The sequence below is a fragment of the Ambystoma mexicanum genome, chromosome 10, assembly GCF_040938575.1.
Source record: "Ambystoma mexicanum isolate Mex_15411 chromosome 10, UKY_AmexF1_1, whole genome shotgun sequence".
Classification (NCBI taxonomy): Eukaryota; Metazoa; Chordata; class Amphibia; order Caudata; family Ambystomatidae; genus Ambystoma; species Ambystoma mexicanum.
The window spans coordinates 462,834,927-462,861,311 of record NC_090932.1 but is presented as its reverse complement, the minus strand read 5'-3'; positions in this window follow the sequence as shown (position 1 = coordinate 462,861,311).

Here is a 26,385-nt window from a genome sequence, read left to right as displayed (position 1 = left end):
TTTTGGGCCCTAAGCTATTTTGTATATTTATTAATGGTGTCATCAAAGAGCTGTTGGCATCTCAGTTCAATGCACCAGTTTTAGCTTGAGACAAGATACTGATCTTGAGTTTGCGAACAACACTGTGTTGTTTTCTTTAACCAGGCAACTGGAAGTATTTGTTGCCTTCTGCAAGGATAATGACCTGGTATTGAATGTAGCAAAGACGAAATCGATGTTCTTTAAAAATTAATGCTAGGGTGAAGCAAAGGGGCCTCAATTTGATTGTGGAAGAGGGCAAGATTAAGCAAGTGACATTTTATCGTTATTTGGGGGCTAGGGTCATGGCCTCTTGCAGCTGTTGCATGCAGTTGGAGAATGCAAGGATTACCCAGGGTAGATATGGTGGCGCATTGGCCAGGTTTACAGCTGAATATGGCAATGGGGTAGTATGTGTCTCTCTGGAAGCCTATAAGGCCCAAGCGAGACACGCTGCCATATACAGGGCTGAGCTGTGGGGGCAGCTAGATCCCAGGCATTGGCAACTGTGATAAACAGGTTTTTAAAGAACATACTTGGCCTGCCTTCTAGTATGCCTAACTTGCTGGTGCTTTTGGAGACAGGGATGCAGGGGATTGTGTCTGTTTGTTGGCTTTGTCCAGTTTGGTTGTGGGTCCGACTGTAGTCTAACCTAAACTTTGCTAAATACAGGGATGCCTTTCTTTCCCAGCAAGGGGGTTTGTGGGTCGTTCATGAAATGGGTATCTCATATTAAACTGTCCCTTGAAGCCCTTGGCCTTGGGGTCTATTGGACTGATCCAAGCCTAATTATTAAACAATCGAAAGATGTGATGAAAAAAAACTGCCCTTGCAAAGTCACAGCATGATCTTGCTACAAAAGCCCTTGGTTCCTCGCTATTGGCGTGACATATAAACATTAAAACACAGGTGTGCCTTGAGGATTACCTCGACTACATAAATCCGAAGTATCACTTTATACAAAATTTCGATTTGGCATATTGCCTATAGCATCTACAAGGTTCAAGTGGAGTGGCAAGGGTTCCTCTCTGTGCCCTCTGTCCAAAGGTCGAATGAGAACCTAGAGCATTTTTTCATGCTGTGTCTGGCTACAACATCGCTAAGAAAGCGCTACCTAAGACCACATCTATGCCTGCGCGGATGCAGGACTGTTTCAGAAGCAAATGGCAATTTGTTAAAACTCTGCTGATATTCCTGCAGTGATTGCAACTTGCAGGTATTTAAGATGGGCTTGGAGTCTCAGAACCAAGAAAATGATGCTATGAATCTGAGTTGAACTCGCTCTTAAGGGAATTGTGGCCTCTCTTTCGAATCTGAGATGGTTAGCGTGTTTGTGAACATTGGTCACTACTTGAACTGCATTGAGTTTAGTTGAAAGTAGGCCCTAATTGTACCCTAGGACTATATTTGCCTAAAACGTTAAGTAACCTTCCTAGCGAAGTAACGTGGCTTAAAGATCATATCAATAGAAGATTAGTCACAGATAATAATGTAAGCTGCAAGGTTTGTTCTCCTCCATTTTGGTAACTGGTATTATATTTTAACTTCCTCTCCTGACTTTGAGAAGGTACAGGTCTTGTTTATTTTCTCTAATGTGGTCAATAACCCTTTTGTATCCATAATTTAACTTGGAATTGTTTGTATAGATTGCACAACATCTGTAACTGTTTTATCCTATTTTCAGGTTGGTCTATTATATTGTATTTTGTAATAATTCGTTTTACTTTGTGTTTTTATGTAAATTGTATGGCTTTTATGATTTAATGATTGAAATAAAGCTTAATGAATGAGATGCCTTCCTGTACTCCTGGTTGTCACATTCCAACTAAATGGGACAGGGAGGCGGTGGCGCCTGTAGGCTGTGTCCAAATAAGAGTACACGGATCTGTGTGTTTGTTGTGCAGTGAGCATAGGAAAATATGTGCTGATTAGCCCCACTCCTTTTCCGAGGTTGATCTCTCATCATTCAATTTCTTTAAAAAATATCAAAAGAGCCCAGGCGAGAGCACGCTCGCCATGAGGATGGTCAAATTCATCACACCCTTGCACCACTTTTCTCCGCCTCTAGTCCCTTGCACCTGTTTTCTCGCCCCTCAGGCACTGTGAACCTCTTTTATCAGCCCCAAGTCCACTCGCACCTCTTTTGTCAGCCCTCAGCTCCCTTGCACCTCTTTTCTCAGGCCCCAGCACCTCGCACCTCTTTTCTCAGGCCCCAGCCCCCTTGCACTTCTTTTCTCAGGCACCAGCCCCATGTACCTTTCTTCTGGACCCCAAGTCCCCTCGCACCCCTTTTAAGTGCCCCAAGTCCTCTCGCACTCCTTGTCGCATCCCCTAGTAGCAGAAATACAGCCTTAATGAGTCCAAATAAATCTTCTCCAATTACCATAGTAAACAGCTATTTAAAGACCTGATATGATGGGGTACATCCGTCATCTTATCCCCCATCGCAGAACATTCCTTTTAAAGGATGCTGCAGCACACAGCATCCCTTGGATAATCTGTATGGCAATCTCCCCCCCAATAATGGCACTCTTAAATCCTGTGCACATGTTGTTAAACTTTTATCCTCGGTACAAAAGGCCAGCACGGGGCTGGAGCTGGCGCTAATAGGAATGCACACGAACCTCCCGCCATGTCTATAGAGAGCATTGTCCGCCATAGAATGGGCCTCGCTGCTGTCAATCTGCCACACTCAGTATCAGCAAAGAAGGTGACTATAGACGGACAACATAGAGAGGTGAGAGAGGAAAGGGGGCCGGGATAGCGTTGTCTGGCAAAGAGGGGGGCAGGGAGGTCCGAGGGGTGCTGCTGGAGATTACAACAGAAATTGCAATTTCGGACTGGTGAAAGAGGGCCCTTTATTTGGCAAGTGTTGCTGAGTGGACGGCAATTATCGGGCACAATAAGAGTCCAAATTGGTGGCGGTGCTATCTCGCCCTGAGCTCATCACAATGTGACCCCCACCCCCTCTGTGGCTGATGCAGCCTTTGTGCACTGATAGCGGAATGAAGATGTGCACAGTACCACTTCTATGCGCTGTCTACAGCAGCGTCACGCATGGCCAGCCAGGACGCGCATTGGCATGGTAGTCTGGCCTATTGTGGCCATGCAGAGTATAGTGTAAACTGAAAAAAGATGTCTAAAAGGCCATTATCGCCGACTTTAAACATCGGGCATTCTTGGAATGGAGTTTCAGTAGTAACAGTAACCTGTTTGGTAGATATATCAGTCTCACACATTTCGCATTACATAATTAATAGTAGCACCTGAGGAATGTGTGCATGAATGTAGTGTTTATTAATAGATGAATGCATGCTTTCCTCCCTGCTAATCACCCCTCATTTCCCGGGGCTCAGTGTTTTAGGTCTTCCCCGCCCCTTTTGCCTTCCTGGGCCACACTCGTTTTCTCCCCCCAGCATACCTGCCTACATTAGAGAATCAAAAACCCAGAGAATTACGCTACCCAAGCTCCGCCCACCAGCCACGCCCCCATATTTAAAAACAAACACAACTACAAAGAAACATAAAAAAGTGCTAAAAAAGGCAGTTATTTCCGAAGCTAAAAATTGCAATAGAAACAGGAAAACCTGGTAAATGGGTCAACTTTTGTTTTCTTCCTCAACAGACTTCACAATGCCTTGCTTTCCCTTTAAAAAGGGAATGTAACTTATACACAATTTTCTGCACTCGGACGTGTTTATATAAATTGACAACGAGACCGCTGCATTTTCCGGGACAGTTGTGTAACGTTCAGCACCATGAGCCAGATTGCAGAAACGTGCATTTTTGCATGGTGTTCGCGCTCAGGCAGCAATATGCCTAATGCAGGAAGAATATGTATTGCTCATTTACGGCTCATTTGCGAAGTGGTGTCTGAACGGCAAGAAACCCGGAGACTCCGTGCACTTCCCCGGGGACCCAGAGAAGAGCATAAAAACTCTGAGTCTCAGGGCTAAACCCGGAGGTTAGGCAGTAATGCCCCCCAGACGTATGGAAAGTCTGGGGTATTCAGACTCTCTCACAATCAAGTTCAGGCATGTTTCAAGATTAACACCAGGGGTGGGCACCTAAGCCAATCAGGTTGCTCAGAACCCAGACTTAGCCTAATTGGCAGCCAGGTTGCAGCGCCTCTTTCCCCAGTCTCCATACACCTGCCCACCCCCCTGCAGTGTTTTGAGTGGGATAAGAAATCGAGGGGGGACTCTAACGCATCATGATGCAATGTTTGAGTGGGTCCTAAAAAGCGTCTTGCGCAGCTTCACTTCCCCAGTAGACAATAAACCTTTAAAAGATGCAGGGTCTTTATAACTTAAGGAGTAATTAATGCAAGTAAAAATACTGACCGAAATATATATATTGAAATAGAGAATAGAACATCAACTCAAAATAGGTCAGCGGACCATGAAATCCCACAGTTCTTTTGAGAGAAATCCACGATTCCTATAAACTAAAATCATTCTAATGACAATTCTTTAATACATGCTGGACAAAAATCAAACCATGTATTCTAGTATAATTTCCATTTAGTGTTTGAAAACAAGCACATTTCTTTAATTTATGATTCTAAACATGGCTGAAAGTGACATCTACTGTTAAGCAGTATTGGCACTCATTTTCATTTGCATTACTGCAGGGAATAAATCTGGTCGGGGAAGTCAGTTTGGGGAGCCCTGGCTCAATGTTTATATTTGGAGACTGCTGGGGCCGAGACCTAGCTAGTCCTGACCCACTTAAAGCCCTGCCGTCCTGTACACCACCTACTTTGTTTGGCTCCCTCAATCCATCCGCACTCCCACCTTTTCAATGGCTCTGCCTCCTCCTCTCTGCCACCTCCACTATTCCAGCAAGTCCTTGTATAATTTCCTTAAAGCAGACAAAGAGCTCCGACTGGATAACCTTCCGCCCATTTACTCGATAGCTAGTTCAATTGTAGTTTTTTTTTGTGTGCAAACTTGCCCCTCGTATTGCTGTGAAATGGGTTTTCTCACAGTACCACGTCTCTTTGCATCCTGGTGATGTCCCCAGGGTACTAATATCATCATCAACAACTTTATTCGGCCTGTGAGGGCATCAAAGTACATCCCAGCAATACATTTCTAGTACATTATTACATCAATCACAAAAAAAGAAAAAAAACAGAACAATGAAGGAAGCAGCACCCTCCTTGAGTGCCACCTGTCAGATCTTTATCCAGAATTCAAAACCACTGTCCCCATGCCTCTTTTAACTCCTGAAATGCCTTGGGCCCAAGGCAGTAAGATTCGCCCCAGAAAGAGGCCTGTTACTGTTGAGATCACCAGGAAAGGCCACAAGGTCAAAGTTGGGTGAGGAGCTGGGTATAATCCCACTTCTTCGGGTCCGCCCATCGCGATTACATTTTTCCAGAACATCCCTTGCCATGTGATCGTCCCTAAAGACCAGTTTGACAGAGTCGGCTTTGGCAGGCAATACCTTGGACAGTCTGGTGCACTCCAACATAGAGTCCTTAGACACAAAAGCACAGTCCCCTACAGACCGCAACCAGTGAAAGCATTTGTTCGAGAGGGCATCCCTTGGTTCTCTACTATTAAATGGTAGTTTTGGGACCCCATGAAGGAACACCGTAGAACTTCTACATCCTTCATGTGCATGTACCTATACAGAGACCTCCGATAACAGGGGATTGAGGCATGACCCACCATCAACACCAGGCGCTTGTTTCCCGGGACCTTCAGGGCAAGGTTCTGCAATAACCCTGAGTTTGTTGTGCCCAACTCTGTGGTGTTGACCCACCACCCAAGCCATCACCTTAAACACCCCCCCCCCACCTCGAACATGGCTTTATGTCTTAATTCAAGCCTGGTGGTCAACGGCTGTTAAGTGCACATGTTGTCATTGTATACATTTGCCAATCAGCGTCCAAGGCACCATTTTGAGTTTATGAAGGTCACTTGGCCATCACTCTGTTGACTGGCATGAAAAAAGTGTTCTATATGTATTAATGTAGTTATTTAAGTATTTTCATTAAAGGGTGAATCAGGACCCAAAGGGTAGCAGAGTCCTGTACAAGACATTCTAAACCCATACATAAATGAATAAGGAGTTGCAGACATATGTGAGAGATTCAGTCAATGTAGATGCAGGAATGTATGGAATCGGGTACATTTGAAGAGACAGAAATCCAATTTAAGGGGGATAAAATTAAGGGAGTTGAGAGGGTAGGCACGCTGTGCTTGACAGCATTGATGGCATAAGCTTGTAGATGAGGGTGGCGGTAAGCAGAGACATTGCCAGGAGAGTTTAACAAATGGGGCCTGAAGCTAATATCGTTGGGCCCACCCCATGCATAGCCCGCAGAGGGAGGGGGGTTTGTTCTCCCTCAGGCTGAATGTGCAGGAGTGACCGAGTGTAGTGATGGAGCTGAACATTTTTAAATAATGGTCCAAAATGGTGCATTTTACAAGAAACTGTCAGTGAAAAATTAAGTAAAAAGCCACACAGTTTAGAACCGGTTTTGTAGGGTAAGACATGAAAAAATTCAGTAGATACCAAGTCACCAACAAAGCACAGCAGCATTTTCCAACACATTTTCATGAAGTCTTTTCCCACCATATGCCAGTATTCTGCCAGTCTAAAGAACATGTTCATGCTGATTGTGCTCATAAATGTATATGCTAGTGTGCCTTTGTATGCCAGCATTCCCACATAAGAGCATACTGATGTTTGTTTTGCCCATAATGACAGTAATGATATTATAAGAAAACATGTTCATGTTGACTCTGTCAATATATGCCAGTATCCCCATGTAAGAGAATTCTCCCATTCGATTTCCGCTTAATGAAAGTAAAAAATGACATTCCAAAGTAAGAAAACATGTCTTTGATGTCTACACAAATGCCCCTCCATATAAAAACAATCATCATGTTGGATTTGCCTTTAATGTCAGTAAGAAATGGCATGCCACATTCTGAAAAGATGTCCTTGCTGGATTCACATATGCCCTCATCTGCCCCATGAAATAACACTCATCATGTTGGTTTTGCCCTTAATGCAAGTAAAAAAACATCATGCCACAGTATGAATAAATGTCCTCGCTGGCTGCACAAATGCCCCTCTCGCATACTCCCAAAACTCAACATGTTATATCTGCCCTTAAGGGCAATACAAAATGGCATGACACAGTAACAAAACATTTCGTTGCTGACTGCACAATTGTCACTCCCTATGTAAGAACACTCTTAATGTTACCTTTAACATTGACACCAGTAGAAAATGCCATGCCACAGTATAACTACGCGGGTGTAAGAATCAAAGATGGCTGTACATTGGTCACCAAATGAAGGTACCAGTCTTCATCCTGGACCCCAGCTTAATTTATTATTTTCACCCCTAGTTCATGCACTGCTGCAATGACTTGTGACAGTACCCATTTTCAACGTCTTCAGAAGGTACGAAGGTGCAACATAAACTCCTAATGTTTTTGCAAACACCACCCTCCATAACCGTCACAAGGTCCAACATGTACCTATTTTGCATAGTCATTAGTCATAGGTCCCTTAGTTCTACTTTTATGACATTGAACCCCTGTTCAGAATCGTTTGCCAGCTGGATCAGTTCCCACCGGACTATCTGGGTATTAAGAATGCAAAAAATGTCTCTGCTGAATAATAGAGCTTGTATTCGTCTGGTATCTGTGCGAGCAGGTCGGATGAGTCTTGTGATAAGTAATTTGAAGAATGTTTCTTTCTTCTCAGCTTATCATGTGTTTCTTTTCAGGTAGGATGCAGAAGTCTGTTGGTGGCATAGTGGGCAGCACTTCTGTGGTCAGGGCCACTGTCTGTTCTTCATCAGGCACATGTCCCCCCTTTAGGTGTTCTTCTGGGACTACTAGCAGGGCAGAGTGCAGCGATGCAAGTGAAAAGTAGCCCCTCCAAGATGGTGGGACGTGCAAGTATGCCTGCTGGCCGCAGACCCAGTAGTAATCCATCAGCTCTGCAGTGCCTTTTTGGAGATCTGGAATTAGTATGGTTCTGTTACATTTTCTGTTTGATCCCACTGATACAGTACTCTCAGTAAAAACATAATTTGTAGCTTTCTTCTTAGCGCACCTTCACTGGCTTCTCGATTACTGTGATCCATGTCAGTTTTGCGACTTGCTCTGTCCATATTTGTGCGCATGCTTGTTCTATGAGGGCTAGTGTTTTTTATAGATATCAGACAAGTCCTTCTGCCTTACATAAGAGAGTTGTCGCTTGCCATTTATTCTACGTATACTTCGCCCCTTGTATTGCCAGGTGCACTTTCTTAAAACAGTTGGGGTTCGTGGAACTCGGTTAGCATTTTCGGATGTCTGGCTCAACGAGTTGTAGGTGGAGGTTGCGTACCTGGAAAGTGCTTTTGATCCTACACAGTGCAAGATGAATCGGTCATTGTGTCTCGATTATGGGTACTTCTTGTAGTACTAAGATCACAGGTGTACCAGATGCATGCAGTATTAAGGAACATACGTAGCAACTCCCATTAGTCATTCGCCTTCCCATTGCACTCATGTCAGAGTACCAACTGTTTGAGTGTTTGGGATGGCAAATGTCTTCCACTGCATCTACTCCTAAGCCATGATGTGCATCATATTTATGTTGGTGTGCTTGCCTTTTCTTTCTGCTACTGCGCAACATGAGCTTTTTTGCCAGTGACAATGCATCTCTACTGATGTTGGAACTGCACAGGGATCGTTTTACACCTGGCATTAGTAATTTGAACTTTATACTATTGCATATTGCGGTTTGGCAGCTGCTACTATTTGCAATGGTGTCGTTACGCATTGTTCAATTGGTTAGCATGGTGAGTATTTCAAATACTGTTACTGGTGTACTTTCATTCATCCTTTCATTCATTAGTAAGTTGGGGCTGGAGCTTATTATTGTGTCACGGAAGGAAGTAGGTGTCTGGACGGTTTTAGTCATCGTGGAGTACATAAGGATAGGACTAAGGGCAATGGATGGCATTTCAGTTGCTTTTGAAAGAAATACAGTAACATTGGAGGGTATTTAAGTTTCATTCAAAACTAATCCTGTAACATTCAAGGGTGTACTCCCGTTCCAGGTCCCTTTAGACCCCCCTTCTTTTAGATGGCCAGCCCACATAAAAGACGTCCCCTCGATAAATGCTGTTTCTATCTACATTTGAAGAATCTCTCAGCGGTGCCATCTCCATCTCCATGATATGATATGATATGATATGATATGATATGATATGGCATTTATAACGCGCCTATACACAAGTGTTTCAAGGCGCGACTCGGCAAGGGAGGGGGCAGAGGGAAGACAAAGACAACGATCCTACTAGACCAAGTGTCAATCAGATTGCGCAAGGGCAGGGGAAAGAGGAAGAGGAAAGTGGGGAAAGGGAGGAGGGTGGGGACAGTGTAGTACATCTGGAAATAGAATAAATAAAACAATAAGAAGTAGGGCCAGCTGGTGGCAAGTGCAAGGGTAAATGCAGAAATCAGACGTCAAGTGCATGTGGGGGACTGTAGGGATACAGATGACAGTCCCCAAGTGTGGAGGTTGCCAGGGAGGCAGTGCAGGTGTGTAACTGGTGAGGGAGGGAACCTGGGCCCGAGATCAGAGGGTGGCCAGGTAACCAGTACAGTTTCAGCCAGGAGTTCAGCAGGAGAGAGGAGGAGAGAAAGCAGAAGCAAAGAGGAAGGTTTTGAGGTGTGTCTGGAACCGGATATGGTTCTCCACAAGTTTCAGGAAGGCAGGGAGGCTGTTCCAGATAGAGGCCCCAGCCAAAGAACGAGATCTACCACCAACGTGTTGCTTAGAGAAGCGACTGACCCTGAGGGATTTGGAGGCGGATGAGCGAAGAGCACGATAAGGAAGATATTTAGGAAGAGAGAGTTGAAGGAATTGCGGCCCCAGGCCCCAGAAGGCCTTGTGGACAATGCAGAGGGTTTTGAACTTAATAATTGCAGCCACTGGGAGCAAGTGCAGATATTTCAGTCCTGGAGAGATACGATCCCTGGCCAGGAGGCCAAGGACAAGTCTTGCAGTCCTGTTCTGGATGAGTTGCAGAGAGCGGAAAGTAGAAGTAGGCAGATTTAGAAAGAGGCTTTTGCAATATTCCAGCCTAGAGAGAACCAGAGCTCTGGAGACAGTGAGCTTCTGGGGGAAGGAGAGGAAAGGAAGAGTACCTCTGAGGAGGGGCAGCTGGTAGTGTGACTTCCTAGAGATGTCAGAGATGTGAGGAGAGAAGTAGAATGTGGAATTGAAGATGACCCTGAGGTTTTTATCCTCTTAGTTGGGAGCAGGAAGAGGGCCAAGAGAGACTGGCCAGAGAGTGGCAGGAAAGGGGGAGCAGGTGTTCAGATGAGGAGAATCTCAGTCTTACTGGCATTAAGGCAGAGATCATTGGTGGCACACCACTCCTGGATAGCAGACAGACAGTCAGAGATGAGAGACAGAGAAGAGGTGGCCAAAGGTAGCCTGAAAATGAGCTGAGTGTCATCCGCATAGCACTGAAAGTTAGGGCAGAGAGCGGCAATGCTGTGGGCAAGAAGTGCAAGGTATTGGTTGAACAGCCAGGGAGAGAGGTTAGACCCCTGGGGGACACCACATGTAGAGATAGAGATAGAGGAAAGGAAGGACCCAAGTTGGACCTGGGAGGTTCGATCAGAGAAGAAAGAGGTCAGCCACGCCAGGGCCTGACCAGTGATACCCATGTTATCACAGAGACGGTTGAGCAGGATGGCATGGTTGACCATGTCAAAGGCAGAAGAGAGATCAAGTAAGATGAGGACACAGGGGGTGTTGGAATCAAGGTTGGAGAGCAGGTCATCAAAGATGTTCAGGAGAGCAGTTTCCGTGCTTCTGGCAGCTCTGAGGCCAGACTGATGGTCATGAAGACAACCAACAGTTTCAGAGTGAAGATTAAGCTGGGAGATGGCCAACTTTGCCAGAAGTTTGCCCATGAAGGCAGTGATGGAGATTGGGCGATAGTTAGCTGGGCAGGACGGGTCGGCAGAGGGTTTCTTAAGAAGAGGGTGCACAAGGGAGTGCTTCAGGGGGGATGTGAAGACTCCAGTGGCAAATGATTGGTTGCAGAAGTCAGACAGAACATGAGCCAGGGAGTCAATGGGGTCATTGATGGTTTTGAAGAAACAGGGATGAACCTGCTTTGATGAGACTTTCATAGATCAGACATGTCTAGAAACCTCATCTGGGGAGAACAGGAGAAAGGCAGAGAAGGAGGGAGGAGAAGAGGCCAAAGAAGGGCCAGAGGAAGAGCAGGGAGTAAAGGGGGGCAGGGGGAGAGGAAGAGAGCGAGGACAGGATGTCCTGAGTTTTAGAGATAAAATGAGAAGCAAGAGACCTGCAGAGGGCCTGGGAAAGGACAGGAGAGGTAGAGACTGCAGCAGGATTGGCCAGTTTCTTGCAGATTTGAAAGTGTTCAGCCAAAACTGTTAGATGCCGCAGAGACGCAGGCTTGGATGTGAGCTGTCTTCTTGGTGCGACCAGAGAGCCGGTATTGTCAGAGGATATACCTGAAACATGCCATTTCTGCTAAGCCACCCTGCATTGTGCATTTGAGGTTGACAAGGTCTGAGTCATACCAGAAATTGCACTTGGCTTTGCGCTTCAAGCGGATCCTCATGACAGGGGCAAGAACATTGAGAGTATCAGATATAGCAGAGTGGAGCATGGGAAGGGCTGCGTTAGGGTGTGAGTCCGCCAAAGGGGGTTTGGGGGTTGAGAAAGTGGCGGCGAAAGCCTCAACTGACACACACTTCATGGGTTGGATAACCGAGAAGGCAGGTGGCAGTGCTGGAGTTGGCTTGGCCTGGGGGTGGAGAGGGTTAGCTGGGAGGAGAAGAGAAAGTGATCACTCCAGGAGAGAGGAGTGGTGAGAGGGATAGAATGGTGAAGGTCTGAGGAGATCAAAACATCCATAGTGTGCTCAGCAGAGTGAGTCAGGCCAGAGGGGAGAATAGAAAGTGTGAGAGATTCGCAGAGGACACAAAAGAGCCCAGAGGAAGGACAGGAAACATCCAGGTGGATGTTAAAGTCTCCAAGAAGGAGGAGTTGAGTGGTCGAGACCAGGAGGGAAGAGGAAAGGTCTGCCCATTCAGAGAGGAAGGAGTAGATCTAACCAGGTGGCCGATAGATAGTAGCCACAGTAAGGGAATGGCTAGGAGAGAGAGAGAGAGCATGCAGACAAGGCATTTTGAAAGAGGAGTAGGCCTGCGTAGGAATGACAGAGACCGCAATCCACTCAGGGAAGATCAGGGCTACACCCCCTCCGGAGCAGTTGTACCTGGGCTCTGAGAGGATCTTGTAGCCATCAGGGAGAAGGGTGTCAAAGCTTGTGACAGAGCTGGCCGTGAGACATGTCTCGGTGAGACCGAGGACATCGAGGTTAAGTTCCTCCAGGAGGTGGCAGATGGGTATTACCCGAATTGTTTGTTTACAATTGTTTGAATGACACAATTGTTTGAATGATAGGGGACCAAATTGACCTTCTGCACAATTGACCATATGGTCATTTTTATATATAGGTTGGGTTGGTGTAATAATAATATAAGGGGATTGGGTGGGGGGTTGGGGTGGGGGTTGGATTGGGTGGGGGGTTGCAGTGGGTTTCCCCCCGCATATATATCCTAATTGACCGTTTAAATTCGGTCAATTGTGCAGAAGGTCAATTGTTATTCGAACAATTGTCATTCGTACAATACGTATGCAACCGGCAGATGTCAGAGGAGTGTTTGACAGCTGAGCGAGAGTTAAGAGTGGCAATATGAAGGTTTCTGTCCTTGAAAGACTTCCGGGGAGGGGTATAAATCAGAGATACGCCCTGCGGAGGTGTAGAAGAGGAAGGAGGAGAAGGCAAGGTAGCCAAGGAGGAGACAGAAGGGGAAGACCAGGAGGCTGTGGAAGGAGGAGAGGGCAAGGTAGCCAAGGAGGAGACAGCAGGGGAAGGCCAGGAAGGCATGGTGGGAAGAGAGGGGACAGCAGGAGAAGGAAAGAAATTGATGAGGCGCGGGAAGCATCTATCAAAGAGGAGAAGATTGGCTTGAGGGTCTTGGACCAAGATGGTACCATTCAAGTAAACATTAATGATGACCATAGAGGAGTGGAAGGAGGTCAGGAGGGCCTCCCACCAGGTACCATCCTTGATGAGAGAAGAAGAGAAAGGGGAAAGCACAGAGACCATCTGAAGAGTCCATAGGTTTGGCGAGGTAACGACAAAGAGGATGTCAGTGAAGGTTTGCCTAGAGGCGGCACTGGTATAGGTGTCAGCGATAGGAGGCCTGGGTTGGAAACCAGGATATCCTTTTTAAACTTCTTCCTATCAGAGTTAGTGAGGAGAGCAGGATAGCTGATAGAGAAACTGTTAGAAAATCTAGGAGAGACAGAGAGCACCATAGAGTAGGTAGGAGAGGAAAGAAGAGGAAGGCAGTGGGAGCGGAGAACGCTAGCGAAGGACACAAGGCGGGGAGCAAGTAGGCGAGACCGAGAGAGACAGGACTAGTTGACAATTGGACAAGACGACAGGAACTCGGACACTTGTAGACAGTAGCTAGATGAGTGCTTGGCTAAGAAGTCGACACAGAATGGCACTACTTCACAGTGATATTTAGATACTGGAGAACATACCTAAGTCTGAGAGTACTGTAAGGGGGGAAAAAGGCCTAGGTTTCACATTGCAATTTTTAAATACTTTTACAATGCATGTCTGAGAATGTGCTGTGGGGCAGAGATGTCTGGGTAGAGTGCAGGCTCAAATAACTAACTGGGGCCTCTCCTACCTTGTTAATAAACTGCTGGTTGACGGCTGGATGCTGGCATCCCCTGCGGACACCTGCAGACACAGCCAGGAGCCGCCTCTGTGGGAGCCGGCCTTGCCTTGGGGCCCTTAGCCACTGGGGCTGCCGAGCAGAGGGCTTCCCTGGGAGGGTCGGAAATGATCCAATGGAGTGGCCAAGTGGGATGGTGGGCAGGCTGGGAGGCGGGAGGGAGAGAGGGGAACAGCGGAAGGAACCACAGAAGGGAGAAAGTAACAAAGGGGCACGGGGACACAAGAAACAGAGAGGGCAATTAAATCGAAAGGTCCCAGAGAGACTCACCAGAACAAACACGTGCACACAAGCGCCAGCTCAGCCCAGGTGGAAGTGGCGAGTGTGTGGTGTACAGCGGGTCGTTGGACCCAAAGCGGAAAATTCAGTGGCCAATCTGGCAGGTGGGCGGGCTGGGAGATTGGAGGGAGGGAGGGAAACAACGGAAGGAACCACAGAAGGAAGAAAGTAGCAAAAGGGCAGGGGGGCACAGGAAACAGAGAGGGCAATGAAATCGAAAGGTCCCAGAGAGACTCACCAGAACAAACACGTGCACACAAGCGCCAGCTCAGCCCAGGTGGAAGTGGCGAGTGTGTGGTGTACAGCGGGTCGTTGGACCCAAAGCGGAAGACTCAGTGATTGTACCTGCAGATTTTGGAAAAAAAATGGGGCGGGTGGGAGACAGGGTGAAGAGAGAAAAATAGTGAGAGAGAGAGAGAAAGAGAGAGAGGGAGAGAGTTTTAGTTTACATAGCTCGTGCTCTAGCAGCAATACATGTACTGTAAATGTTCTCACATGCACAAATATGGTCAGCATAGAGTTCCTGTTCTGAGGTAGTGTGGTGTTTTTCTGTCTGGATGGCTGGTTTGTTGTCCTGTGGTGCCCTTCAAACATTGGAGAGGTGTATCCAATATCTCAGCTCCTTCACCTTTACTGCGAGAGGGGTGGAAAACACCATTTCATAGGGCCCATGCAACCTGGGGCTGTTCCATTTTCACACAAAGCTATTGACATTTCCTGGGCAACAGTGTTTTGCAGGGGTAGTGTTGATCAATGCGGCAGTCATAGTCTCGCTTTCCTCTGTGTGTGGTGGTGCAATTTGTTTTGTGATTCATCGGATTGCACGTGTTAGTTAGGACAAGTACTGCTTGAATTCTTCTCCAAGAATTTTTGTGCTGCTCTATGAGCATCTGATGCTCATCTGACCACTGGTAGGGGTGTCTGCAAGTGCCTGCCAGTGATTATTTCATTGGGGGGCAGGTGGTGGTCCTTTCTGGGTTGTGTGCGTAGGTGGAATAGGGCCAGGGGAAGGCAATACACCCAATTTCTTTTCATAGTGTTGCATAATTTGGATAGTCTGTTTTTAAGGAGGCCGTTGATTCTCTCCACCAGTCCATTTGCTTGTGGGGGGTAAATTGAGAACATTTGATGCTTTATTCCTAGCATGGCTGTGATTTCCTTAAACATTTCATTGAAAAAAATTGTTTCATTATCTCACCTCAGGCCCTTGCATACTCCCCAATGGGGGAATACCTCTATTACAAGGAATTTAGCTGCTCATTTAGCATCTGGGTGAGCACACGGGCCCGCCTCAATCCACCTTGAGAATTGACACACCACCACAATTAATTATCGTGCCCCTTTGCATCTTTCTCCCATGTCTGCATAGTCAATGTGCAGCTCACAGAATGGGCCTACAGGGCGGGGCAATGTTCCTCTCAGAGTTTTCAGTGTCATCCCTGTACTAAACACTTGACCTGTTGTGCAGTTTGCCACCATTGTTGCAAAGGTGCTCCTGTAGGTTTGGGACAAACCCATCCTATTGGATGTACACCGCTCTTTAGAGCTATGAGATGGGTAAAGCAATTGTTTGAAGGCTGTATGCAAGAATTCCACAGGCATTACTACCTTCCTTCTACCCTGCTGTCTCCATAAGAGATCTGTAGGTGATTGCATGCACCCAGGTTTGAGCCAGATGTCCTGCTCCTCTGCAGGTGCCCTACGCTGCAGTTCAATAATTTGTGCGAAGGGAGGGGTGTATATGCGTCTACGTCGGGGTCTGGCGATTGCTGTTGTCATGACATATTGTGTTGAAGGTTGGGAGATATGCTTCATTTTTCGATGCTTTATCTGCAGCGGTATTCTCCAATGAGATTTCATCTGTGTTCTGTGTATGTGCTGTGCATTTTACAACCGCCACCACAAAGGGCTCTGCGAGGGCAGAAATCAATGTGTTAAGCAGCCCTGCATGCTGTACTAGTGAGCCATCTGCTCTCCGGAATCCCCTCCTTCTCCAGCGTGACAGACCTACATGTACTGTGGTGGTGACATAAGCAGAGTCTGAAAAGATTGTAACATAGCACCCCTTTGTGGCCTGCACGGCTTATATGAGCGCTACCAGTTCAGCTGTTGTGCAGAATAATGCGCCGGTAGTCTTCTCATGACCAATGTTTCGTATACTCCCGCTTCTAGATGCACCACTGCCATCCCAACATGCTTTTCACCTGTTTTCTGGTCAATTGATGTTGACCCATCAACGAGGAGCACTTCTTCTTCTTCTTGGGGGCTGTCATTAGCTTTGGGGATATCATCGTCCTCCCTGTCATATGTTGCAAGTCCTTTGCTGTACGTGGCTGAGTGAGAAATGTAACATCAGACATAACATAAGACTGTATCGAAGTTCTGAATGATCTTGAGACTATTTATTAGTTAACATTCATAGGCCCAATCTGTGCCAAAACGTGTTTCAACCAGCTATGGTCTTTCTCAAGGCGGGGCCTGGTTGCAAATAATTGATGTGACATACCATATTGATAAATAAGGTTGTTTGGTCCAAGTTAGACCAACAGTCAAAAAATATTTGACGGTGTAAATGTGAAGTATATTCATGATAAGGACAAAAAAACAATAGCCAACAGGGCGTTAAACCCACAAGTTTAACAGAAACAATGGTCATGCAATTGTTTAGCAAAGTCAGAAGCAAAAACCAGGAAACATAAGGAAAACATAAAAAATGTAATGAAAGTAATAGATAAAAGGTGGAATAAGGTAAAATAAGAGAAAAATAGAGAAAATAATTGATTAGAAAACACTTGTCCAACTCTTTTCCATTCAATTAGAAGTAACTGGCAGCATAACCAGTGTCATTTAATGCTGCATTTAGCTGTAACATCTTAAATACCGATTGGTGATATTTGTCTATATTAGATATTCATGAAGATGGGAATCAAGGTACATGAAATGAATACATTCATATAGCCCCAACGAAGAACCGTAGAAAAGGGAGCCCACATTGAAAAAGTGCCATTTGTGAGGACACCATTGCTGTTTAGCATATTTGTGAACCAGCCTGCATGTCCCTTAACCCGAGCGACATGTATTTAATAACCCCTGTGAGGATTAGCCAGTGAATTGAGGCAAAGTTCACCTGATACTTCAGCTACGTCGAAAGTGCCTGTAGAAAGTATATAATAATAATAGCAAAGTCTTTGATTATATTTAGTGCGTTCATTCCAAAACTATGGCCCTGTAAAGACTGATAACTATTGGTGCATTGGTAAATGCCTCATTGAAATGTTACGCTTCAGTTAGTCTTTCATGATGTGGTGCTGTCATCTCGAATTTTCAGCAAGATTATGAAATTAGCTATCCATCCAATGCGCCCTGTGAATCGTGGCATTTACATCCTAAAAATTATAAAAATAGTGAAATGTACGTTTTTTAAGTGTATTCGTCCATATTGCAATAATCACAAACTGTTCATTCAAAACAGTGTATGTTATTCCTGAAAAATGATTGGTCTTATTATTTAATATGATTTGCTGTGTTACTGGGAATATATGCCTTGAATCATCTGTCCCGTGTTTTTCAGCCCAATGTTTGCTTAACGGTCACATTGACATCAAGGATACATCTATGTCTGTATGGAATAAATACACAAATTGCTTACGGTTACTCTGGGTCCTCATTATTTGGTTGGTTAGATGTTTGCCTATAGCACAACTTGCCCTTCCCACCATACTGGCATTTAATTGCTTTCCCTTCTCAGAGTTCCGTGTATGCTTCTATATTAGGCTCCATTGCCGCATGTGGCATTTGTCTACTGACGCTCTCAGCTCATACTGGCTTCCGCGTATCATGTTAGAAAGGTCACATGACCACAATACATCACGCACCTCCCCCGCTTCCCAATTTACCATATAGTCAAAGGTTACCGTATATTGCCTATTGGCCATGCTCTATATGATTAAGATTATAGACTTGACACTTTCACTACTTTTTATAGGACTGTGTGATGTCTTGAACACAATCTCGAAATGGTTATTCTGTGCTCTGATGTTAAATAGCATTAGATCCTACATTTACAATGATACAGCTACATCAATGTTACGAGTACCGTTATGTGAACCAATATTCTGTATGTATCCTAAAATCATGCCCATTAATATTTCTGTTAGAATTGTGACTGTAGGATTTAAACTGCCACTCTAATTACAGGGGTCATGCCTTAGAGTGAACACAATTATGATTGACTATATAATAGTATATTCTTGTTTGTTAAATGAACCACAGGTGGCTGTCACAATAATATGAATCAATTGCTTATGATGCAAATTCAAAGTATATTCACAGATCTAGTCTCCCCTGTGCCAGAATGCAAGTGCTTAGTAAGTTAAATGCATTTGAGATACCATATTATGTAAAATACAATTTGAGCTCCCCTTCTTATTAGTTGGAGTCTGCATTGGGTAAAAAATGTGACCCCTGTTTAGTAAATAATGTGTAACATCTTGTTTGCACAGGGTCTCTTTCTCATATTACAGTGTGCATATGTTATTGGTTTATAAAAATACATTCAGTTCCTGTTCTTGATTTAAACCATCAACTGTACATATTAATTTACAAATCATTTTAGCCTCAAATTGGCATAAGAGTAATTGACGATCTCCACCTCTGGCATGCGCACGTGCCTGCTGAAGTCCAACAAATCTTATGTCCTTGACATTGTCCTATTGGTGATTCATCTGCCAATGTACTGCCAGTGGTAGTTTCGGATCTTGACTGTTCAGATGTGCTAGATGCTCCCGTATGCATATTTGAAACTCACGTAAAGTGCTGCCTTCGTATATATTCTTACATTCACATTGTATAGCATAGATTATACATTTAGATTTGCAGTTAATGAAGTCTTGTATATCAACTGTTGTACCTGACTGACAACAGAATTTGGTTGCTGGTGATAATGCACATTTGCAAAAATTGCACATGCCACACTTAAAAAAGCCAGAAGGGCCACTATTTAACCACCCTGAATATTCAGGTATCTGCATAATGGGTTCAAGGAAAGAGGGGCTCAGTTTGTTCCTAAGTGTCTTGTTCTTAGTGAATATTAATTTTGGCTTGTCTGTTATATAAGTCTGAAGTTCTGGGTCCAATTTGTTACAATTTCTAAATTTGAAGTTCTGGGTCCTACCTTGTTAAGTCACTGCTGGTTGACAGCTGGATGCTGGCATCCCCTGCGGACACCTGCAGACACAGCCAGGAGTTGCCTCTGTGAGAGCCGCCCTTGCCTCCCTTAGCCACTAGGGCTGCCGAGCAGAGGGCTGCCCTGGGAGGTTCGGAAATGATCCAATGGAGTGGCCAAGTGGGAGGGTGGGCAGGCTGGGAGGTGGGAGGGAGAGAGAGGAACAGCGGAAGGAACCACAGAAGGGAGAAAGAAACAAAGGGGCAGGGGGACACAAGAAACAGAGAGGGCATTTAAATCAAAAGGCCCCAGAGGGACTCACCAGCATAAACACGCGCACACAAGTGCCAGCTCAGCCCAGATGGAAGTGGCAACCGTGCGGTGTACAGCGGGTCATTGGACCCGAAGCGGAAGATTCAGTGGCCAATCAGGCAGGTGGGTGGGCTGGGAGATGGGAAGGAGGGAGGGGAAAAACGGAAGAAACCACGGAAGGAAGAAAGTACCAAAGGGGCAGGAGCGCACAGGAAACAGAGAGGGCAATGAAATCAAAAGGCCCCAAAGAGACTCACCAGAACAAACATGTGCACACAAGCGCCAGATCAGCCCAGGTGGAAGTGGCAAGTGTGTGGTGTAAAGCGGGTCGTTGGACCCAAAGCGGAAGACTCAGTGATTGTACCTGCAGATTTTGGAGAAAAAATGGGGCCGGTGGGAGACAGGGTGAAGAGAGAAAAATAGTGTGAGAGAGAGAGAAAGAGAGAGAGGGAGAGAGTTTTGGTTTACATAGCTCGTGCTCTAGCAGCAATACATGTACTGTAAACTTTCTCATATGCACAAATATGGTCAGCATAGAGTTCCTGTTCTGAGGTAGTGTGGTGTTTTTCTGTCTGGATGGCTGGTGTGTTGTCCTGTGATGCCCTGAAAACATCGGAGAGGTGTATCCAATATCTCAGCTCCTTCACTTATACTCCGAGAGGGGTGGAAAACACCATTTCATAGGGCCCATGCAACCTGGGGCTGTTCCATTTTCACACAAAGCTACTGACATAGACCCATTCCCTGGGCAACAGTGTTTTGCAGGGGTAGTGTTGATCAGTGCGGCAGTCATAGTCTCTCTTTCCTCTGTGTGTGGTGGTGCTATTTGTTTTGTGATTCATCAGATCGCACCTGTTAGTTAGGACAAGTACTGCTTGAATTCTTCTCCAAGAATTTTTGTTGCTCTATGAGCATCTGATGCTCATCTGACCACTGGTAGGGGTGTCTGCAAGTGCCTGCCAGTGACTATTTCATTGGGGGGCAGGTGGTGGTCCTTTCTGGGTTGTATGCGTAGGTGGAATAGGGCCAGGGGAAGGCAATACACCCAATTTCTTTTCATAGTGTTGCATAATTTGGATAGTCTGTTTTTAAGGAGGCCGTTGATTCTCTCCACCAATCCATTTGCTTGTGGAGGGTACATTGAGAACATTTGATGCTTTATTCCTAGCATGGCTGTGATTTCCTTAAACATTTAATTGAAAAAAATTGTTTCGTTATCTTACCTCAGGACATTGCATACTGCCCAATGGGCGAATACCTCTATTACAAGGAATTTAGTTGCTCATTTAGCGTCAGGGTGGGCACATGGGCCCGCCTCAATCCACCTTGAAAATTGACACACCACCACAATTAATTATTGTGCCCCATTGCATCTTTCTCCCATGTCTGCATAGTCAATGTGCAGCTCACAGAATGGGCCAACAGGGCGGGGCAATGTTCCGCTCAGAGTTTTCAGTGTCATCCCTGTTCTAAACACTTGACATGTTGTGCAGTTTGCCACCATTGTTGCAAAGGTGCTCCTGTGGGTTTGAGACAAATCAATCCTATTGGATGTCCACCGCAATGGGCTCTTTAGAGCTTTGAGATGGGTAATGCAATTGCTTGAAGGCTGTATGCAATAATTCCACGGGCATTACTACCTTCCCTGTACCCTGCTGTCTTCATAAGAGATCTGTAGGTGATTGCATGCACCCAGGTTTGAGCCAGATGTCCTGCTCCTCTGCGGGTGCCCTACGCTGCAGTTCAATAATTTGTGCGAAGGGGGGGATGTGTATGCGTTTGTGTCGGGTCTGGCGATTGCTGTTGTCATGACATATTCTGTTGAAGGTTGCACTAGGAGATATGCTGCAGTTTTCGCTGCTTTGTCTGCGGCGGTATTCTCCAATGAGATTTCATCTGTGTTCTGTGTATGTGCTGTGCATTTTACAACCGCCACCACAAAGAGCTCTGCGAGGGCAGAATCAATGTGTTAAGCAGCCCTGCATCCTGTACTAGTGAGCCATTTGCTCTCCGGAATCTCCTCCTTCTCCAGCGTGACAGACCTTCATGTACTGTGGTGGTGACATAGGCAGAGTCTGAAAAGATTGTAACATAGCACCCCTTTGAGGCCTGCACGGCTTATATGAGCACTAGCAGTTCAGCTGTTGTGCAGAATAATGCGCCGGTAGTCTTCTCATGACCAGTGTTTCGTATACTCCCGCTTCTAGATGCACCACTGCCACCCCAACATGCTTTTCACCTGTTTTCTGGTCAATTGATGCTGACCCATCAACGAGGAGCACTTCTTCTTCTTCTTGGGGATCTCATTAGCTTTGGGGATATCATCGTCCTCCCTGTCATATGTTGCAAGTCCTTTGCTGTACGTGGCTGAGTGAGAAATGTAACATCAGACATAACATAAGACTGTATCGCAGTTCTGAATGATCCTGAGACTATTTATTAGTTAACATTCATAGGCCCAATCTGTGCCAAAATGTGTTTCGACCAGCTATGGTCTTTATCAAGGCGGGGCCTGGTTGCAAATAATTGATGTGACATACCATATTGATAAATAAGTTTGTTTGGTCCAAGTTAGAGCAACAGTCAAAAAGTATTTCACAGTGTAAATGTGAAGTATATTCATGATAAGGACAAAAAACAATAGCCAACAGGGCGTTAAACCTACAAGTTTAACAGAAACAATGGTCATGCAATTGTTTAGCAAAGTCAGAAGCAAAAACCAGGAAACATAAAGAAAACATAAAAAATGTAATGAAAGTAATAGATAAAAGGTAGAATAAGGTAAAATAAGAGGAAAATAGAGAAAATAATTGATTAGAAAACACTTGTCCAACTCTTTTCCATTCAATTAGAAGTAACTGGCAGCATAACCAGTATCATTTAATGCTGCATTTAGCTGTAACACCTTAAATACCGATTGTTGATATTTGTCTATATTAGATATTCATGAAGATGGGAATCAATGTACATGAAATTAATACATTCAGATAGCCCCAACGTAGAACCGTAGAAAAGGGAGCCCAAATTGAAAAAGTGCCACTTATGAGGACACATTGCTGTTTAGCATATTTGTGAACCAGCCTGCATGTCCCTTAACCCAAGTGACATGTATTTAATAACCCCTGTGAAGATTAGCCAGTGAATTGAACCAAAGTTCACCTGATACTTCAGCTACGTCGAAAGTGCCTGTAGAAAGTATATAATAATAATAATAGTAAAGTCTTTGATTATATTTAGTGCGTTCATTCCTAAACTATGGCCCTGTTAAGACTGATTACTATTGGTGCATTGGTAAATACCTCATTGGAATGTTACGCTTCAGACTAGTCTTTCATGATGTGGTACTGTCATCTCGAATTTTCAGCAAGATTATGAAATTAGCTATGCTTCCAATGCGCCCTGTGAATTGCGGCGTTTACATCCTAAAAATTATAAAAATAGGGAATTGTATGATGTTTAAGTGTTTTCGTCCATATTGCAATAATAATAAACTGTTCCTACAAAACAGTGTATGTTATTCTTGAAAAATGATTGCTCTTATTATTTAATATGATTTGCTGTGTTACTGGGAATATATGCCTTGAATCATCTGTCCCGTGTTTTTCAGCCCAATGTTTGCTTAACGGTCACGTTGACATCAAGGATACATCTATGTCTGTATGGAATAAATACACAAATTGCTTACGGTTATTCTGGGTCCTCATTATTTGGTTGGTTAGATGTTTGCCTATAGCACAACTTACCCCTCGCACCATGCTGGCATTTCATTGCTTTCCCTTCTCAGAGTTCCGTGTATGCTTCTATATTAGGCTCCATTGCTTCATGGAGCATTTGTCTCCTGACGCTCTTAGCTCATACTGGCTTCCTCTTCAATCGACTGACTGCTTCCACGTATCATGTTAGAAAGGTCACATGACCACAATACATCACTAGCCTCCCCCGCTTACCGATGTACCATATAATCAAAGGTTACCGTATATTGCCTATTGGCCATGCACTATATGATTAGGATTATAGACCTGACACTTTGACTACTTTTTATAGGACTGTGTGATGTCTTGAACACAACCTCGAAATGGTTATTCTGTGCTCTGATGTTAAATAGCATTAGATCCTACATTTACAATGATACAGCTACATCAATGTTACGAGTACCGTTATGTGAACCAATATGCCGTATGTATCCTAATATCATGCCCATTAATATTTCTGTTATAGTTGTGACTGTAGGATTTAAACTGCCACTCTAATTACAAGGGTCATGCCTTAAAGTGAACACAATTATGATTGACTATATAATAGTATATTCTTGTTTGTTAAATGAACCACAGGTGGCTGTCGCAATAATATGAATCAATTGCTTATGATGCAAATTCAAAGTATATTCACACATCTAGTCTCCCCTGTGTCAGAATGCAAGTGCTTCGTAAGTTAAATGTATTTGAGATACCATATTATGTAAAATACAATTTGAGCTCCCCTTCCTATTAGTTGGAGTCTGCATTGGGTAAAAATATGTTACCCCTGTTTAGTAAATAATGTGTAACATCTTGTTTGCACAGGGTCTCTTTCTCATATTACAGTGTGCATATGTTATTGGTTTATAAAAATACATTCAGTTCCTGTTCTTGATTTAAACCATCAACTGTACATCTTCATTTACAAATCATTTTAGCCTCAAGTTGGCATAAGAGTAATTGACGATCTCCACCTCTGGCATGCGCACGTGCCTGCTGAAGTCCAACAAATCTTATGTCCTTGACATTGACCTATTGGTGATTCGTCTGCCAATGTACTGCCAGTGGTAGTTTCGGATCTTGACTGTTCAGATGTGCTAGATGCTTCGGTATGCGTATTCGAAACCCACGTAAAGTGCTGCCTACGTATATATTCTTACATTCACATTGTATAGCATAGATTATACATTTAGATTTGCAGTTAATGAGGTCTTGTATATCAACTGTTGTACCTGACTAACAAAAGAATTTGGTTGCTGGTGATAATGCACATTTGCAAAAATTGCACATGCCACACTTAAAAAAGCCAGAAGGGCCACTATTTAACCACCCTGAATATTCAGGTATCTGCATAATGGGTTCAAGGAAAGAGGGGCTCAGTTTGTTCCTAAGTGTCTTGTTCTTAGTGAATATTAATTTTGGCTTGTCTGTTATATAAGTCTGAAGTTCTGGGTCCTACCTTGTTAAGTCACTGCGGGTTGACGGCTGGATGCTGGCATCCCCTGCGGACACCTGCAGACACAGCCAGGAGTTGCCTCTGTGAGAGCCGCCCTTGCCTCCCTTAGCCACTAGGGCTGCCGAGCAGAGGGCTGCCCAGGGAGGGTCGGAAATGATCCAATGGAGTGGCCAAGTGGGATGGTGGGCAGGCTGGGAGGTGGGAGGGAGCGAGGGGAACAACGGAAGAAACCACGGAAGGAAGAAAGTACCAAAGGGGCAGGAGCGCACAGGAAACAGAGAGGGCAATGAAATCAAAAGGCCCCAAAGAGACTCACCAGAACAAACATGTGCACACAAGCGCCAGATCAGCCCAGGTGGAAGTGGCAAGTGTGTGGTGTAAAGCGGGTCGTTGGACCCAAAGCGGAAGACTCAGTGATTGTACCTGCAGATTTTGGAGAAAAAATGGGGCCGGTGGGAGACAGGGTGAAGAGAGAAAAATAGTGTGAGAGAGAGAGAAAGAGAGAGAGGAAGAGAGTTTTAGTTTACATAGCTCGTGCTCTAGCAGCAATACATGTACTGTAAACTTTCTCATATGCACAAATATGGTCAGCATAGAGTTCCTGTTCTGAGGTAGTGTGGTGTTTTTCTGTCTGGATGGCTGGTGTGTTGTCCTGTGGTGCCCTGCAAACATTGGAGAGGTGTATCCAATATCTCAGCTCCTTCATCTTTACTGCGACAGGGGTGGAAAACACCATTTCATAGGGCCATTCAACCTGGGGCTGTTCCATTTTCACACAAAGCTACTGACATAGATCCGTTCCCTGGTCAACAGTGTTTTGCAGGGGTAGTGTTGATCAATGCGGCAGTCATAGTCTCTCTTTCCTCTGTGTGTGGTGGTGCTATTTCTTTTGTGATTCATCGGATCGCACGTGTTATTTAGGACAATACTGCTTGAACTCTTCTCCAAGAATTTTTGCTGCTCTGTGAGCATCTGATGCTCATCTGACCACTGGTAGGGGTGTCTGCAAGTGCCTGACAGTGACTATTTCATTGGGGGGCAGGTGGTGGTCCTTTCTGGGTTGTGTGCGTAGGTGGAATAGGGCCAGGGGAAGGCAATACACTCAATTTCTTTTCATAGTGTTGCATAATTTGGATAGTCTGTTTTTAAGGAGGCCGTTGATTCTCTCCACCAATCCATTTGCTTGTGGGGGGTAAATTGAGAACATTTGATGCTTTATTCCTAGCATGGCTGTCATTTCCATAAACATTTCATTGAAATAAATTGTTTCGTTATCTCACATCAGGACATTGCATACTCCCCAATGTGAGAATACCTGTATTACAAGGAATTTAGCTGCCCATTTAACATCTGGGTGAGCTCACAGGCCCGCCTCAATCCACCTTGAAAATTGACACACCACCACAATTAAATATCGTGCCCCATTGCATCTTTCTCCCATGTCTGCATAGTCAATGTGCAGCTCACAGAATGGGCCAACAGGGCGAGGCAATGTTCCTCTCAGAGTTTTCAGTGTCATCCCTGTATTAAACACTTGACATGTTGTGCAGTTTGCAACCATTGTTGCAAAGGTGCTCCTGTGGGT